We start from the raw sequence: 18346 nt of genomic DNA on the forward strand, positions 1-18346 counted from the left end.
GCAAAGAGGAAGTGAAATTGTGTGTTCAGTGGAGTCTTTAAGATTTCCTATTGAAAAAAAATTAGCATATGTACAGAACATAAATGGACCACAATGAGATTCAGATCTGTGAAATGTTAGGATGTGAGTGTGTTAACATGTGTGGGCACATCTTTGGGCTCTGACATGGACGACAATTCACTCTTGGATCCTGTGTTGCTATTTCACAGAAGGTTAAAGCAAGTGGAAGTGTGGCAAGGATTTCCAAAACTATCCATACTAACTTCGAAGACCCTGTTCTCCCAACTGCTAATTAATGTGGAGTCAGCTTCATATATTGAGATGTTTAATCAATTGGCAGATTGCTGTCAATAAATATGTGTCTTAAGTGCTTTGTAATAGACAGGCTAATGAAGTGTACTCTGTGCGTGTCAAGAGCTATTGGGAAAAATCTCTCTCCCTTCTGGGCATCTTGCCACACTTGATTAGTCTCCCTCTGATGCAGAGAAGAATGCCCTTCACTGTTGCCTGTCTCACCTCTGGATGAAGTACCTGGAGAACCAGACAAGAAATTACAATTACCCTGTATAGCAGCAGTTACTTAAGCCATGAGCGGTGGTACTGTTAATGCGACTGATGGTAACTAATGTTTCCTGAGCAGTTACTATAGGCCGAGTTCTGAGCCCAGTACTCTGTTTCCAGTTACCTCCTTTAATGGTCCCTGGGATCCTCTGAGAATGGACACTTTCTCCACCCGCTCAGAACCTTGCTGTAACCAGTGTCTTTGTCAGTGCTGCTGAAATCCCGAACCGGATTTAGTCAGTAACATAACCTGTTCCATGTGTAGTGCAAGTAAGTCATCGTAATTCCCCAACTGTAACAGGATAGAGAAATACAAGGAATACAGCTTATTATTGCTTACTATTGAGTACTTCCATGTATAACCACCTGCTCCTGAGTACTGGGGGTGAGGAAGCAGTAGTCAGATGTCTGCATCTCTACCTGGAAATTCTCTCTGAATCTCCAGACCTATAGAGATGTGACATGCTAGCTTATTCACATACTGTAAATCACCTCCATGTGGGAAATGGGATTAGGGTTATCCAAGATGGTGCATAGTTCTTGGTAAGGCTCCAAAACACATACAAAAGATATATTCCCACCTTGATTTGTACAAAAATTGCATTGCTGGACTGTCCGGTGTACATTGATGCTGGGCAGAAAATGTATACTTTGTGTTCATACGTAAAGGATTTCCCATCTCCATGAAGGTCCAGTGGACACCAGGAGGTCATGAAGCCTGGGAGACCATGATGTTGCAGGTCTAGCCTGCTTCTCCAAAGACACCTGTCTTCCAAAACTTTCATCCAGTAAATACCAGTAAGTGAAGTCCCTCAGTCGTGTCCGACTCTTTGCGACCCCATGGACTGTAGCCTACCAGGCTCCTCCCTCCCTCCATGGGATTTTCCAGGCAAGAGTACTGGAGTGGGTTGCCATTTCCTTCTCCAGGGGATCTTCCCGACCCAGGGATCAAACCCGGGTCTTCTGCATTCCAGGTAGACGCTTTAACCTCTGAGCCACCAGGGAACCCTGAGCCACCAAATACCAGTTGAGTCCTCAATCATTAAGACAACCACAAACACCCTAACGGATTTTCGGGAAGTCCACAGAGGGTCGTTGTCACCCCACAAGGCAGGGGGACTGTGTTTCATCCCTGTCTTTCACATGTGCCAACTGGAAGCATCAGTAGTTTTCCCAAAGTCACGTATGTGGCCAGATAGTGGAGTTGAGATTCAGACTGTGCTATCCAACTCCAAAATCCTACATTTAACCCTCTGGCTCCATCTTCCCCAGCACATGGATACAGGCCAGCATTGCCGCATGAGAGCACGTGTGAGGTTTATGGGCCCTTTCTTAGGAGTATGATGTCAAAAGGAAAAGGGCTTATTGAGGTGAGTTGGAAACCCATCGCTTGCTGTCTTCCATGTCCAGGTGCTTTGCTGACATTATCTGAGGTCCACAACAGCCCTGCTATGTAGTTGTTTTTATCCCTTTGTCCCAAGTCAAGAAGCCCTCCACAGGTGGTGACTGAGAGGGACAGCTCACCTCCTACGTCAAGTCCGGTCCACTTTATCTCAGAACACGAGAAGGCTTTCTCCATCTTCTACATAAAGCTGGTCCAAAAGAAGTGCAGTTGACTAATTCTGCCTGAATTTCCCCCACGCCACCACATTTGTCTTTGTTTATTATATTAATAAATACTATGCAGCCAGTGTTCCCATCTGGCAGGGCAGAGAAAAGAACAGAAAAATGAAGTTGTGGTTACAGCCCTTCCATACTAATGAAGGTGGTACCTACTTGGCACAGTAGAAAGGTGGGTCTTTATTTTAGAGTTCTTAATTAAGAACTGCCAAGTGACTAATATTAATTAGGAAGCCAGCTGTATCCTTCAGTTTCCTGGTATATTTCTTCGTACGAACCTGTGAAGGGAGTTAAGTCTGAGCCGATTTAATCAATCGGCCCATGAGCAATTAGGTACTAAGTATACTTTGTGTGTTCGGGACCCAGGTGTGTGGACAGAGATTTATAAGATGTTCTTTTTTGCCTTCAGGACCTCCACCTAATTGAGGTGTTCACACCGACCCAGAGAACCAGGATTTCAGGACAGTGAAATAAAGGCAGTCTCTGGGGAGTTACTGGTGGTTTAAGAGGAGGATGGCAGCGCAGGGGGAAGGGAGCTCTTTGTAACTAAGAGTAAGTTCCCTGCATAGGAACGAGTTCCATTCTGAAAGCACATTCGTTAAATCTAATTTGTTTGTAAGTCCAACAAAGTTAGCCTAGGTACCCAGCTAATAAAATTGGCTATATTGTATCGAACTATAAAGGTTTATAATACTTTTCACACAAAGGATACATTAAAACACAGAAAATAAAACATTTTTAATCTTACAGTGTAGTACCTTGAACAGCACAACGGCTGGCACACGGGGCCTGACATCGAGTGAACTGGCAAGAAGAGTTACTGACTGGAGAGGGGAGAAGAGGTGGGAGATGGTAGAGCTGAAGGGTTGGCAGCAACAGGAGACGGAGGGCAAGCTGCACTTTCACTCACACCTGACGTCGATGGAATGCATGTTCGCATCTTTGAAAGTTTGCAAGTTGAAAATTCATATGTAGGGGACTTACCAGGTTCCCCCCATCTACTGGGTCTTGGGAGCCAGCCAGGGTGAATGACGGAGGAATATTGTGTCCCCAGCTATGGTGGGGTGGACAGGAGATTGAGGACCACTCCACAGACTGGGAAGTTTGGGAGTTGAGAGGAAGAAATGACCATCATGGGCAGAAAGAGTTAGGAAGACTACAGCTGGGCTCTGAAGAGAAGGGACCCACTTTCCAATGGGAAATGGGCAGTGGGCAGCCCACAGAGACAGAGGAAAAGGAAGTAACGGGCATCTTGCTGGCATGACACTTCAGCTCTCCAGTGCTCTGTCTCCCACCAGCTGCTGCACAATTATTTATTAATTTATTATCTGAGCTGTGTGGCATGTGGGATCTTAGTTCCCCAACCAGGGATCGAACCTGGGCCCCAGCAGTGAAAGCACTGAGTCCTAACCACTGGACCATCAAAAAGGTTCCAGCTGCACAGTGATAACTGTGTCCATAGTGTCCCTCTGTTGGCGCTGCTGACATCTCCTCAGTCACACAAAGGTGGCTTCCTTCCGGGACCTGGTTCCCTGAGCTGGAGGTGGGGGTGCTGCTTGAAGGAGCTGAATGTGCTGTATGTTCCAGCATGAGTTAGGCTTAGAACAAGGGGCTTAGGATGAAGCACCTCAAGACCTCCACCCAGGTTTTCACACTAAGTCTCACCATTGAGGTGTTACTAACCGTTGAATTCTAGTTCCTTGAATCACTAGCAGTTACAGATGGATTAAATGAAGATAACGTTGTAATGTACTTTTGACTTTGCCTGATTAGTCTGTTAATTTTTCCACTTTTTTTTTTTTAAACCCAAGCTTGAATTGTAGTCCAGTTTGCAATCTTTTAATTTCACACTCAGAAACTCAGATTGCTGAGTTGTATCTGCAGGTAGACAGTTGTGTTAAATCACCTAAAAGAGGGCTGTGGTTCTTCTCATGCAGGACCCTGGAGTCCAGAAGTCTGAAGCCCACTGTGCTTCTTCATGGACTGTATTTTTTTTATTGTTAATAATTGAAACATAGTTGATTTACAGTGTGTTAATTTCAAGTGTACAGCAAAGTGATTCAGTTATATATATACATATATATATATATATATATATATATATATATGTATTTCAGATTCTTTTCCTGTATAGGGTATTACAGAAATACTGAGTAGAGTTCCCTGTGCTATACAGTAGGTCTGTGTTGGTATCTATTTTGTATTAGGTACTGTGTATAAGTTAATCCCAGACTCCTTATTTATTCCTCTCCTCCTTTCCCCTTTGGTAGACATAAATTTGTTTTCTGTGTTGTGGATCTGTTCCTGCTTTATAAAGAAGTTCATTTGTACCATTTTTTTTTTTAGATCCCATATACAAGCGATATCATATGACATTTGTCTTGTCTGACTTACCTCACTCAGTATTATAATTTCTAGGTCCATCTGTGATGCTGCAAGTCGCATTATTTCATTTTTATGACTGAGTAGTATCCCATTGTATATATGTAGCACATCTTCTTTTTCTATTCATCTGTCGATGGACAGTTAGATTGCTTCCATGCCTTGACTGTCAGACTTTCTTGAATAGTTAGTATTTCCTTCAAATGATCCCAGGAGAGCTCTGGATCAAGAATACTTAAGTTTGAGTGGAGTCAAGGTCATTCATAAAAGCTTATTCTCTTAGATATAGACTCATCCTAGGGAGCTGTTTGATGTGCTTTTCTTGGTCAAACTCAGCCACTGAACTCTGTCTTTACACATCTGTTCCAATAGAATGCTAATTTTTCTTCATGTTGCATCTGTGTGTATATGCGTAAACTCTCTCTAGCCTAGTTTATAAGAAGCCTTTTTCAGTAAACCTAGACAACTAAGAGAGTTGGACTATGAAGAAGGCTGAGCGCCGAAGAATTGATGCTTTTGAACTGTGGTGTTGGAAAAGACTCTTGAGAGTCCCTTGGACTACAAGGAGATCCAACCAGTCCATTCTGAAGGAGATCAGCCCTGGGATTTCTTTGGAGGGAAAGATGCTGAAGCTGAAGCTCCAGTACTTTGGCCACCTTATGCAAAGAGTTGACTCATTGGAAAAGACTCTGATGCTGGGAGGGATTGGGGGCAAGAGGAGAAGGGAACAACAGAGGATGAGATGGCTGGATGGCATCACTGACTTGACGGACGTGAGTCTCAGTGAACTCTGGGAGTTGGTGATGGACAGGGAGGCCTGGCGTGCTGTGATTCGTGGGGTCATGAAGAGTCGGACATGACTGAGTGACTGAACTGAACTGAGACAACTAAGAAACATTTTCACTATTTTCTAGAGCCCTGCCTATTACTGATAAAGTCCTGATCAGTTTCCATCTTTGGAATGCTGTGGTTCTGAAATCCCTGAGTATTACTACAAGTAGAGTTCATTCCGAGAAAAAGAAGCCTTGGAATGGGTGGATCTGGGTTTTTTCTTTACATTTTGTTAACTTGGAGAATTTTACTAACCTCATATCATCCTCAGTCTCAAATTGAATCTGTTCAGTGGCTTCATATGAGTGGTATCTCTACAAAAGTCAAAATAAACACAGAGCGCTCTTCTGGAAGAGTGATTTTGCCATATCCAGATAGGAGTTATTATAAGGTTTAATATTTTTCTTTAAATCAGTTCACACTCTTACATCTCTTTTTAAAGATCCTGCATAGCTTATTCTAAACAATAGATTGGCATCATAACCAATGAAAGAAAATGCATAATAATTAAAATCTAAAGTCTGCACCTGTAGTCATTTCACAACTTTGGAAGATGTCACGTGGGGGAGATGTGATATTTGTTGAGGGGGGTGTGGGGGCAGGGGATACTGAGGTGGAATTGAGGAAAACAGACCCATATCTCCCTAGCTTTAACTTGTGAGTTGTTTACACCATGATTTTTCGACTTCAATACGATTGATACCTTTGGGTCCAGATGACACTGTGGTTGGAGACCATCCTGTATAGCATGTTTAGCAGCATCCTGGTCTCTAACCACTAGAGGCCAGTAGCACACCCCAGGTGTGACAAGACGTTGTGTCTAGATATTGCCAAGGGCCCCGTGGGGAGGGCAGGATGGTGCCTGGTCAAGGACCGCTGTGTTATATGTGGGTCATTGTTTTGCTTTCACTGCCATTGTCCTCACTGTCTTAAATGGTTAGTTAGTAACTGTGTGTATTTAAAATATGCTACAGTTTCATTTTTTGTTATCTTGGGGGGGAGTTTGTCCATTTTGTTTTATTTTTTTTGACTGTGCGGAGTCTTCACTGTGGCGTGTGAGGGCTCCTCTAGCTGTGGAGCACAGCCGCTAGAACACAGGCTCAGTAGTTGCAGTGCGTAGGCTTAGTTGACCCGTGGCATGGGGAATCTTCGTGCCCTGGTCAGGGACCACATTTGTGTCCCCTGCACTGGAAGGCAGAGTCCTAACCTCCGAGCCACCAGGGAAGTCCTAGTGCTGCAGTTTCTGAGACCTTGTTTTAGCATTTTTGTGCCTATGCCTGAAACCCCTCGACTTCCAAAATGGGAGTGGCTGTGGCCATTCCTGATCCCTGGTTAGGGTACACTGAGTCCCTTCTCTGAGACTTGTTGATCAGTTCTCAAAGGACTCTCCTTGATAAATGAAAGACTGGATCTTCCCTACCCTTCTCGCGGGTTTCCAGCTTATGTGCAGATATGCTTTGTTTTAAGACAATCCAGTGGGAAATGATTTTCTGTGTTATCCATTGTTCACGTCAGTGGAGGCTTTCATTTTTGTAAGATCTACTTCCGTTCAGTGTACAATCTCTTAACTTTCATGAAGGTCTAATGATGCTGGTTAATATCACTTATCACTTTTTTGGGTTTTTTCCAATGAGAAAAACTGAAGATTAGAGAGGTTAAGTGACTTCCCCAAAGCCACACTGCTGTCTTCAAGCAAAGAAATGTTCACATTAATTGCGATTCATAGATAACCTGTCAATATATGGCAATTATGTGGATTCATAGATAACATGTCAATATATGGCAATTATATGGATTCAAAGATAACCTGTTAATATATGGCAATTATGTTGCAAATACTGATGCCTTAACTTTTAAATAAAATTCTAAACCTAATTATAAAATTATAAACTATGATTATTGATATTTTAAAAATACTTCAGATGAAGACTTGAGAGAAATTTACCCAAATACTAATGGAAACTGTGTTTAAGTAGGAGACCCTTAGCAGTTTTGTTTTCAACCCTCTTTTGAATTTCTCAATGGGTTGCAATATATTTCTATTTGTTTAAAAAGTGAAATGTAGAAGTCTAAAAATGAAGGAAGACATAGTTTGGATTTCTGCCAGAGTTTCTCCTTTTTCTCTACAGTTTTAAGAAATTGTCAGTTGACTTTAAAAAAGTGCAATGTGAGAGTTGTGAGTTAAGTTTTATATGAGGCAAATGAGGACTATAGCCTGGGAGACAGAATTTTAGATAACTGTGAGAAATTGCTCCAAAGAGACAAAGGAGAAGGTCGGTATATATGTGACTTTGGTGGAGGGGGAGTACATGCAATCAAGTACATACTTTTTTTTTTTTACAGAAGGTTTCTGTTAGTCCTGGGGAACAATCATCACTATGAAAGATTTTAGTGCTTTTCTAGATATAAGAGGATACAGAATTGGATTCATAAAACCAGCTCCTGACCATATTTACTAATAACTATCTGAAGATCTGTTCTGACAGTTTTCCCCTGAGCACCTAGTGGGTCATTTTTGCTCTGCACCCTGAACTTCTTCGAGGGTGTTGAAAATCAGCAGCTGCAGCAGCACATGAATTAATCTTGTAAAGGTAGATGGCAAATGTCAATTTGTAGTTGACAGTTCATATTCTGCACATGTCCAAATGTAAGTGTCCATATGTCTGGGAACAGCAGTCTTTCAGAGTGGATTTGCTGTGTCTTTGGGCAGAAGGCCAGGGCTTCCCCGATAACTCAGTTGGTAAAGAATCTGCCTGCAATGCAGGAGACCCTGGTTCGGTTCCTGGGTCGGAAAGATCCCCTGGAGAAGGGATAGACTACCCACTCCAGTTTTCTTGGGCTTCCCTTATGGCTTAGCTGGTAAAGAACACCTGCAATGCATGAGACCTGGGTTTGATCCCTGGGTTGGGAAGATCCCCTGGAAAAGGGAAAGGCTACCCACTCCAGTATTCTGGCCTGGAGAATTCCATGGACTGTATACTCCATGGGGTTGCAAAGAGCTGGACATGACTGAGCAACTCTCACTGGGCAGAAGGCCGGCCTGGCACCTCGTGTTAGAGGAAGTAAATACACAGGCTACTTCCTTGGGGCACCTGGCCAAAATAATGGGTACTAAAGCAGGCAGTGGGGCTGCTTCCTCTGTTTTCAAGCACATTCAAGTGCATTACATATATTATTCACTTTCTTTCTATTGTTATTGATCAGCTTCCCTCTCTCAGATTATCAGGCGTTGGATCCCAGAGGTTGGGGACCTGTGGTCTAAGGAATAGTAATAGTGCCCAGTGTCAGATGGAGATGCACTCAGTAAGATGGTAAAGCCTGTGAGTGTTCTTGACCAGGGGCCAACCCACGCAGTCTCCAGGTGTTTGTGCTGTTGACCTTTGAGGTATGGTGGTGATGTGGTCTCTCCAAGGACTCACAACCTACTTATAAGCAATTCCAAGAGCACAGGTGCCCATGGAAGCACATACGCCCAAGCTTCATATACAACATGCAAGATGAATTTTTCACATTGGGTTTTTAAAACTTGGACAAATCCCAGCTTCCCCTCACTGGTGTGTCTTTTGGAGTTAGTGTCCTTTAAAGCAACAGGGGGTGGGGAGGGAGGTAGGGCAATGATTGTCATGTAAGCAGAGTGGTGTTTGCAGGTGAGAGCTCAATGAGAGATGATGATGATTTTGGAAACAGAATTCTGGTGGTTGAATCGAACGGTCATTCCTGTAGGACAAGTATCCAGAGACACATTTTTAATCCTCTCTCAGATTGGGGCCTGGAGAACGATGCTGTGGATTGTGTGGAAGATAGAAAAAATGGTAAACTAAAGAGATACATAACCAAGAGGAAGGGGAGGTGCCCCTGGGTACCAGCAGAGAACCTATAACCAGCGTCTAATGTGTTTCCTTAAGAAGCAGTTTGCACATTGGTCCATTGCCTCTTAGCAGAATCTAATCTGAGGAATGAAACGCTGACTGGCACACACAGTTGAGTCAATTCCCTCAGTGCTCCTGAAATATAACAGAGCAAGGAACAGTATAATGAAAAATAACAGAGAGAGAGTAGCTCAGGGCTTAACTTATGATCAGTGTTCATTACAACAAATGACACTTTCACTGCAGAGTTACCATTAAGATTATTGAGTCTTATGTAATGTGGTTCCCCTCTGAATAGATTCCAGAACAGCTTAGCCTGTGAATGGGAGGGCTGATGCAAGAGGAGGACTGAAAGTGTATTCAATACCCCTGTTCATTTTTCCCATTGGTGCTGGGGAGCCGCCCATTCAGAACCCTGGACAGAGCAAAAGAGATGGCACCTTTCTCCAGGAAGAGCCTCCATGATCATCTTTGTCATTGAATAACATGGTTATGTATTAATGTTCAATGAGGACCAGGCTCAGAAAGTGACTAACTTTTTTGGTAGTTTTATATCCAAGGCCCCTAGCTTATGTTCTCTGCCATTTTTTTTTTTTCTCAAGCATACAAATTGTAACATTTAAAAAAATATCTCTTTGGAAAGAGATTGCATCGTGTGCAAAACTTGGGCATGCAGCCATGAGGCATTTTCTAACTTTGTGGCTCCAGCCGAGTTTGGAGTGGACGAGCCCAGTTCAGAGCAGATTGTATGTAAAAGTCTTATTGATTAAGTACCTGTTGGGTATCTGCTAAGCACTTTGGGGTATTTCATCCTCCTAACGACCTTATGAGCTATGTACTCTTATTATCATCCATCCCATTTTCTAGATAAGAAAGCATACTCAGAGAAGTTAAGTTCTCCAAGGTTACCCAGCTGCCAGTTATTTTTTTAACCTTCTTTTTTTTACTATTTTAAATTTTTTAGTTTGTATTGGGGTATAGCTGATTAACAATGTTCTTATAGTTTCAGGTGAACAGCTGTGGGACTCAGCCATCCATATACATGTATCGATTCTCCCCCAAACTCCCCTCTCATCCAAGCTGCCGGATAACATTGATCACCATTTTAAATATAGCAGCATGTACATGTCCATCCCAAACTCCCTGTCCCTTCCCCCCAGCAACCATAAGTTCTTTCTCTAAGTCTGTGAGTCTCTCTCTGTTTTGTAAGTAAGTTCATGTGTATCATTTCTTTTTAGATTCCACATATAAGGGATGTCAAACGATACTTCTCCTTCTCTGACTTACTCCACTCAGTACGCTTCTTTTTCAGGGGCAAATACTAAATTCAGGCTCTGGCCCTTCACCCTGCTCTGTCTCCTGGGCCCCACCCCGACCTGTGGGCCAGGGGATCGGGGGTGGGCTGCTCGGTCTACAGAAGCTCGCCACGGGGGGTCATGAGGGGAAAGCAGCGAGGGTGAGGGGTGAAGGGACAGACATGTACACACAGCTATGTTTAAAATGAATAACCAATTTTTAACTGGTTAAGGGACCTACTGTGTAGCATAGGGAATGCTGCTCAAAGTTAGTGGCAGCCTGAATGGGAGAGGAGTTTGGGGAAGGATGGATACTTGTATGTGTATGGCTGAGTCCCTTCACTGTTCACCGGAAACTGTCACAACATTGTTAATTGGCTATACCCTAGTACAAAAAAAAATGTTAAAAGAGCATAGCTGAACTTCCCTGGTGGACCAGTGGTTAGGACTTAGTGCTTCCATTACAAGGGAACAGGTTTGATCCCTGGTTGGGGAACTAAGATCCTGCATGCATGCCATGTGGGGTGGCAAATAAATGAGTGAAAGGAACACAGCTCAGTGAGGAAGTCAGGCTTGCCTGGGATGCAGCAGAACTCCTGAACGCACGTGGTCTAGAGCTGTTGCTGCTGCTTGAGCCCCTTTTAGTGAAGGTCTACTTGGTGCCCTGTCCCCAGCTGCTTGCTGAGTTTCTTTGGCCCTTAGAGTTGTTTTTATGTTTTCTTGCATTGGGGAAGAAGGGGACTGACTATACTTTTCTCTCACCAAGTTCATGGGCTTTAGGAGCTCTATTTGTCGGCCTGATGACCTGTCCAGGCTCATACTCATAACTACTACAAACAAACATATTGGAACACCCTCTAGGTAAATGGAATAACTCTTAAAAATATGTATATATCACTTTTATGTATATTTATAAAACATATATACATATTTCCATCGTTACTTTTCTTAAAACATTAGAAGTAACCATGTGTCAAGAAAGAGTCCATCGGCTTTCACAATGTCTTTCATCTAAGTACAAAGCTGGCTCGATTGCACCATTTTCAAATGGTCTCTATCTGTGTTCTGCAGCATGGTAGCTGCTAATAACATGTGACTCTTGAGCCCTTGAACTACAGCTTGTCTGGTTGGGATATACTATCAGGGCTTTCAAATACTCACCAGATTTCAAAGACACTTAGAACCAAAAAAGAAATCATTACATTTATATGATATACTTACTAAATCATTTATCCTTAGATTAGGAATAAAATAGATCATTTACCATGTTGATACAGGTTACCCATTGAAATGATCATATTTTGGATCTATTGGGTTAAATTAAATATATTCCTAAACTTGATTTCATCTATTTCTTTTTCCTTTCTTAATGTGGCTCCTAGAAAATTTAAAGTTAACCTTTGTGAATCTCCTGTTTTGGACCGAGCTATGCTCTACATACGTGAAAGTAGAGAATATGTCTCCACAAATTGGAAGGACTAATATGTGTTTAAAAATAAGACTTTAAAAATAGCTTTCTGAAATATTTATGAGAGGAAAAATGAACTCACTGTAGGTATTCAGTAGGCTGACTAAGAGGGGCTTGTTTTTACCATTCCAGGCAATACATGTCGGGCAGAAATCTTCTTGATTAACAGCTATTCATGGGGGAGTATTTTTCCATGCAAAGATAGGTCAGTTCGAGTCATTTGTAATAGAACGTTGTTTTCTAATATTTGAAATAACTGTTGAGTACGTGTTCCCTTTGTGATCCCAGGTGTCATCACTGGCCGCATCATGACCATACTGCACCCCACAATAAAGCAAATATCTAAATAAAGTGAGTCCCTTGATGTTTGGTTTCCCAGTGCATATAAAAGTCATGTTGACATTGTAAAGTGTGTGATAGCATTATGGTTTAAAAAAAAAAAAAAGTATATACACACACACACATAAACACCCCTTTATTTAAATCTGGGGGGACTTCCCTGGCAGTCCAGGCTTCCCTGGTGGCTCAGACAGTAAAGAATCCACCTGTAATGCAGGAGACCTGGGTTCGATCCCTGAGTCAGGAAGATCCCCTTGGATAAGGGAATGGCAACCCACTCCAGTATTCTTGGCTGGAGAATCCCATGGACAGAGGAGCCTGGTGGGTCTACAGTCCATAACTAATACTTTCACTTTTCCCAGGCAGTCCAGTGGTTAGGTTTCTGCACTTCCAATGCAGGTTCAATCCCTGGTTGGGGAACTAAGATCTCACATGCCACACAGCATGGCCAAAAAAACAAAATTAAAAAATAACGCTATTAGGAAAATGGCACTAGTAGATTTGCTCTACGTGGGGTTGCTGCAAATATTCGATTTATAGAAAAGGCAATTTCTCTGAAGCCCAGTACAGCAGGGTCTGCCTGTATCAGAAACTGTGACAAAAGAGCAGCACCAGGCTGGTTTTGCAGAAACCCCGGGCCTCTGGCACCTCCACCTCACGCTTCTCCTTCCACCTCACTTCCACCGCCTGTGCTTAGCACTAACACCTTCCAGGAGTGTTTGGTGGGTGCGATTCCTAGATGAAACACTTGCGATTCTTGGATGAAAAGGTCTGTTGTGACAAGCTCTTCTCTCTCCACCCACAGCCACAGTTTTGCTCTGAGACTTCAGGGCCCAACAGGGCCGTCAGGCAACTAAAGCTGGAGCCCCATGGGGAGAGTACTCGCCTCCCCCCAAATTCCCAGGACCCCCACCCAGGTTCATGGCTGATGCATGGAATTCTCCAGTAGACCATTTTAACATCCAGCGGAGGAAGCCATGGACATCTTAATTTTTAACCTTTTTGCACTTGATGACCATAAATTTCTCTGAAACTCTTAAAAATCTGATTAAAAAAAAAAAACTAGGAAGAACTAGATGACATGTATTAAATCTGCTGAGTATATCAAAGCTACAATTACTTTTTTTAATCCTCCCTCAAGGAAGATGGGGATCCAAAGGCTCTTCTATTATTGAGCTCTCATAGATGTTTTTCTCCATTATTCTCTTCCCCAGTTGTTGGGCTAATTCCCAAGCACCATTTGGGGGGTTTTGTTGATTTTCTATATCTTAGAAAAAATTTTATTGGAATGTAGTTGATGTATAGTGATGTATTGGTTTCAGGTGTACAGCAAAATGAATGAGTTATACATATACACATATCCAGTCTAGTTTTTGATTTGTTTTCATTGGAGTGTGGTTGCTTTACAATGTTGTGTTAGTTTCTACTGTACAGCAAAGTGAATCAGCTCTACGTTTACATATATCCCCTCTTTTTTGGATTTCCTTCCCATTTAGGTCCCCACAGAGAATTGAGTAGCCTTCCCTGTGCTATACAGTAGGTTCTTACTAGTTATGTATTTTATACATAGTATATCCACAGTGTATATATGTCAATTCCAGTCTACCAATTTATCCTACCCACCATTTCCCCTTGGTATCCATAGGTTTGTTCCCTACATCTGTCTCTACTTCTGCTTTGCAAGTAAGATCACCTGTACCATTTTTCTAGATTCCACATATATGTGTGAATACATGTAATTTGTTTTGTTTCTTTGCTGCAAAAGCCTGGCTTCTCCTCTACTGCCAACCTCTGGCCACTAGTATAAAATATTGCAATCAGGAATGGAAGGAAAGCACAGTCAACTTGACATTCCATGTTGCAGGGATGGCAGGGTTTGGCACTTCAGAGAGAGCCCAGCTTAGATGAGGGAAGAAGCGACAAGAGACAATGACTAGAACTGACTTGTAGCTGCTGCTTCCTGAAGTCCACCTGGCAAAAGCCTCATGGCTACATCCATCTGTAGGTAGATGCTTGCTTTCTGGTTTTGACTTCTAAGGTCATTTTTTTTTTTTTTTTCACTCTCTTTGCTGTGTAAGTGGAACATAAGCTCACAGACTATCTAGTGGACATGAAGGAGAGGCAGATAATATAGTGCTGCTTAGAATCTCAGGCGTCAAGCTGTAATCCAACCTGAACATAAGAGGAACCTTGGAGATAAGTTTCACTGAATGTGGTTTTTCCTAAGGGTAAATGAGTTTTAATGTAAGCAGAGTCCTATACATGTTTCATACATACAACGTGCAGGTTCCATTCAGATGCCCAGCTGTGACCAGGCATTGCCTGTAGGGTGTGATCTAAGTAGGTTCTGGGTGCATTCTGAGTGAATGCCCAGTGGGTGTACAAGGCGAGGGGCAGGAGGGTGGCAGTGCATATACCAGATGGCTCCCACCCTGTTTAAGTCCAAATGCGCCATTTCCTATCTAGGAAAGCACAGATCACCTTAGTCAGTGGATTAATTCCCAAGCCTTCTGCCTCCTGAGTCGGTATTACCTGCCATGCACTCTGAGCCTGTGTAGACGAGCACTTAGAGGCGGCTCGCTCTCCGTTGACCTGGCCTTGAGCCGCCTGCCGGTGTCACATCATCCGATCACCTGGGCTGAGAGGGGAGGAGGGCCCTGGGAGCAGGGAGTCCGCATTAACAGCCACCGAGAGGAAGAGGAGGATGAGTAACAATACCTGTAGATTCGCTTTACCGTTGGTCTGTGTCTGAAAAACAAAGACAAAGCTGAAGCTTCGCCGTTTGGACACGGGTGTTCCAGTTGCAGCGTCATTTATATCTAGACCCACAGGACAGCTGTGCAGCCCTCCATGATGTCTTTTGTTCAGGCTTAAATGAGTTAATACAGAAAATGCCGCAGAAGCTTCCTGTGGAAATGCTGGTGTATAGCGTGCACTGCCTGTGTTTGGCTGGTACAGTCACTAGCTTAATAACTTAAAAGGTCGTGAACACCAAGCCTTTCCTGAAGGAACCACGCGTGGCTCGAAAAACTCCCATCTTTCCAGGATAATAAAAATTCATTCTGATGTTTAATTTGTCCGAAGGAAAGGAAGAAATCCCAGCGTTTTTATAATGTTCATTTTGACTTAATCCTCTGTGTTAAGCTATTCCTGTACTTGGCTAGTTCTTGCTAATATCAAATGATGGTTAATATTCAATAAGACCTACTGTGCTGTAAAGGAATTGAATGAAAACCCCTGGTCACACAGTATTTTGAGAGGGACCCTCCAGGGCTTCCCTTGTGGTCCAGTGGTTAAGACTTCGCCTTCCAATGCAGGGGCTGCAGGTTCAATCCCTGGTTGGGTAGCTAAGATCCCATATGCCTCATGGCCAAGAAAACAGGACATAAACAACAGAAGCAGTGTCACAACAATTCAATAAAGGCTTTAAAAAATGGTCCACAGCAAAAAAAAACTTTTTAAACATTTTTTTAAAATGAGAATCTCCACAAGAGAAGAATGGATGGCTCCCAAGCAGCGTCACAAAATGGCACCACGATGCATTTACTGCACCTCCACTCTCAGCTCTCCAAGCCTCAGAAACCCTACAGAGACTGGGGAAAACAGCAGAAGAAGCTTATGTAGGGGCCTGGAATTTTGTTAACAGAGGAAAACTACCCCTAACGACTAAAAGACTTGCCTTGGCATACACAGCACTTGTTTTCGCAGTGAACACCTCTGCATGGGAAGCATGTCTATCGTCACTTGATGAGTGTGGAATTAAGAGATGAATCAGGAAATGTTCCTCAGCTAAGATACTCTTTCGGGGCAGTACTGATGATCCTACCTGCATGGCAGCAAAGGAAACACGGACATAAAGGACACATTTTTGGACACAGCAAGGGAAGGAGAGGGTGGGATGATTTGAGAGAATAGCACTGGAACATACACATTGCCATATGTAAAACAGAGAGCCAGTGGGAGTCTGCCGTGTGATGCAGGGAGCTCATCGCTGGTGCTCTGTGCCAACCTTAGAGGAGGGAGGGGGAGGGAGGGGGGCTTTCAGAGGGAGGGGACATACATACATCTGTGGCAGTTCATATTGCTGTATGGCAGAAACCATCACACCATTATAAAGTAATTATCCTACAGTTAAGAATATTTTTTATAAATATATTCTTTCAGTCCACCTGTAGATGTTTATTTGGTGGCTAGTGTGTGGCCAGCACTGGAGAAACAAAAGGATTAAGACAGCTCCTGCCTCAGAGGCTCTAGTGACCCGGCTGGTAGGAGACTCGGGAGCTGGATGTTGCCGTGCATCCTAGTAAGTGCAGTGATGGGTGCTTCCGTCAGTCGGCAAACAATCGTGTGCCCGTGGTGCACCGGGCAGAGGGGATACTAGTGAAGACAAGATGCCTGTCCTTGGAGTTCATCTTCCATTAAAGGAGGTGGCAAACAATTAATAAAAATCAAAATCATTATATTGTGACTGTGATATGAAGGAAACGAATGTGGTTAAAGAGAGAGAATGTGGGCAAAAAGAGTCTCTTAGGAACTCACATTTGAAGTAGATCAGAGTGATGTGTCATTCAGGGCTCAGTGTTCTTGGAATGCAACAAACACAAAGCATTAGAAGAAAGTTATATTACTAATAATCCAGCGATACAGTAAATAGGTTTTTTAAGGCATGGCATGAGCATGGACTCAATGTCTCTGGACTCCATTTCCCTCCATCTTGCAGTTCTGCTTTGCCTGCTGGTTTCTTTCCCAGGCAAGCTCTCTTCTCAGATGCCACCATGGCCAGCAGCAGATGTAGGCTCCTAATTCAACTCAAAAGAAAGGGCTCTTCTTCCCAATAGCTTGAGGTAAGATCTTGGGTCTTTCTGTGGTTGGCACAGGTTGGCCACAGGCTTATGTGCAAACCAGTGTCTGCACCCAGAGTAAAGGGAGAGGGTTGAGACTGAATTGTTTTGAAACCAAAGTTATTGAAGTTCTCTGTGTCCTTTCCCTAACCTGTACAACAGGGATGGTACGAGTGCCGATCTTCCGGAGACCTGGAGAGAAGCATTCTGAACAAAGGGAATAGATGTACGGACCTTGGAAATGGGCAGAGGCCTAATTTGTTTGCCCGTGTGCTAGAGATTGGGAACATGGAGGGTCAAGGCAGAAGGCAGGGAGGTGGCCCAGCTGTACCGTGAAGCCTTGGAAGTGCCACAGTGGCGCCATGTTTATTTCCTCTTCCTGCACTTACAGACATTATCAAGGTGCCCACAGAACTCCCAGCTGGGTCCCATAGATGCCCACTGCCTGCGTCTACCCCACTGTTGGAGGTGCTGAAGCACACCACCGGTCTTCTAATGCACAGGGTCTCTCTCCAGCTTTGTTCATTCCTTTGGCTGGCTTCTAATCAAATCTCGCCGGCCTGAGTTGTGCTGATGTTTCTTGGGAAGACTTTCTGAGTTCTGCTTTGGTTCATTTGTGTTGACGTAATCATTTAACACACAGAGGGCAACCATTCTGCCTTTAAGTTTTGGGGTCATACCTCATTCTTGCACCAACTCTCATCTCTCTCCAGCCAACTCTGTATTGACTGGACATGAAATTTAAAATGGGTTGTATAATGTGGACAGAAGTAATAATTTGTGATTATATAGAATTATCATCTAGCTGTTCATGTTAAGGGATCTATTAGATAATTACTGTTTAGCTTTTGAGAGCCAGATTCTAGTTAGTGAATTTTTTTTTTTAATTTGTGTTGGACTGTAGTTGATTTATAGTGCTGTTTCAGGTATATAGCAAGGTAAATCAGTTACACACATGCATATCAAGATTGTGAATTTTAATAGTAATGTTTTCTTAGGAATAATTTTTGGTGGTATTACATGCATGTAATAGAAATAATTTCTTGGGACTTCCTGGTAGTCCATTCATTAATGGACTTCTACTGTAGGGCTCAGAGGTTCGATCACTGGTCAGGGAACTAAGGTCCTACATGCTATGCC

At 43.1% G+C, this 18346-nt stretch overlaps 1 protein-coding gene and 1 non-coding gene across 3 annotated transcripts in view; one reads left to right on the forward strand and one right to left on the reverse strand.

Annotated features, from left to right (window-relative positions):
• RSU1 (Ras suppressor protein 1) overlaps positions 1–18346 on the forward strand; it is a 202227-nt gene that overhangs the window by 172445 nt on the left and 11436 nt on the right. The window lies entirely within an intron of this gene.
• On the reverse strand, positions 3538–3609 carry TRNAE-UUC. The gene has a single exon. It is a non-coding gene; the product is annotated as a tRNA-Glu (tRNA).

This window comes from Bubalus bubalis, chromosome 14 (assembly GCF_019923935.1).
Source record: "Bubalus bubalis isolate 160015118507 breed Murrah chromosome 14, NDDB_SH_1, whole genome shotgun sequence".
NCBI lineage: Eukaryota > Metazoa > Chordata > Mammalia > Artiodactyla > Bovidae > Bubalus > Bubalus bubalis.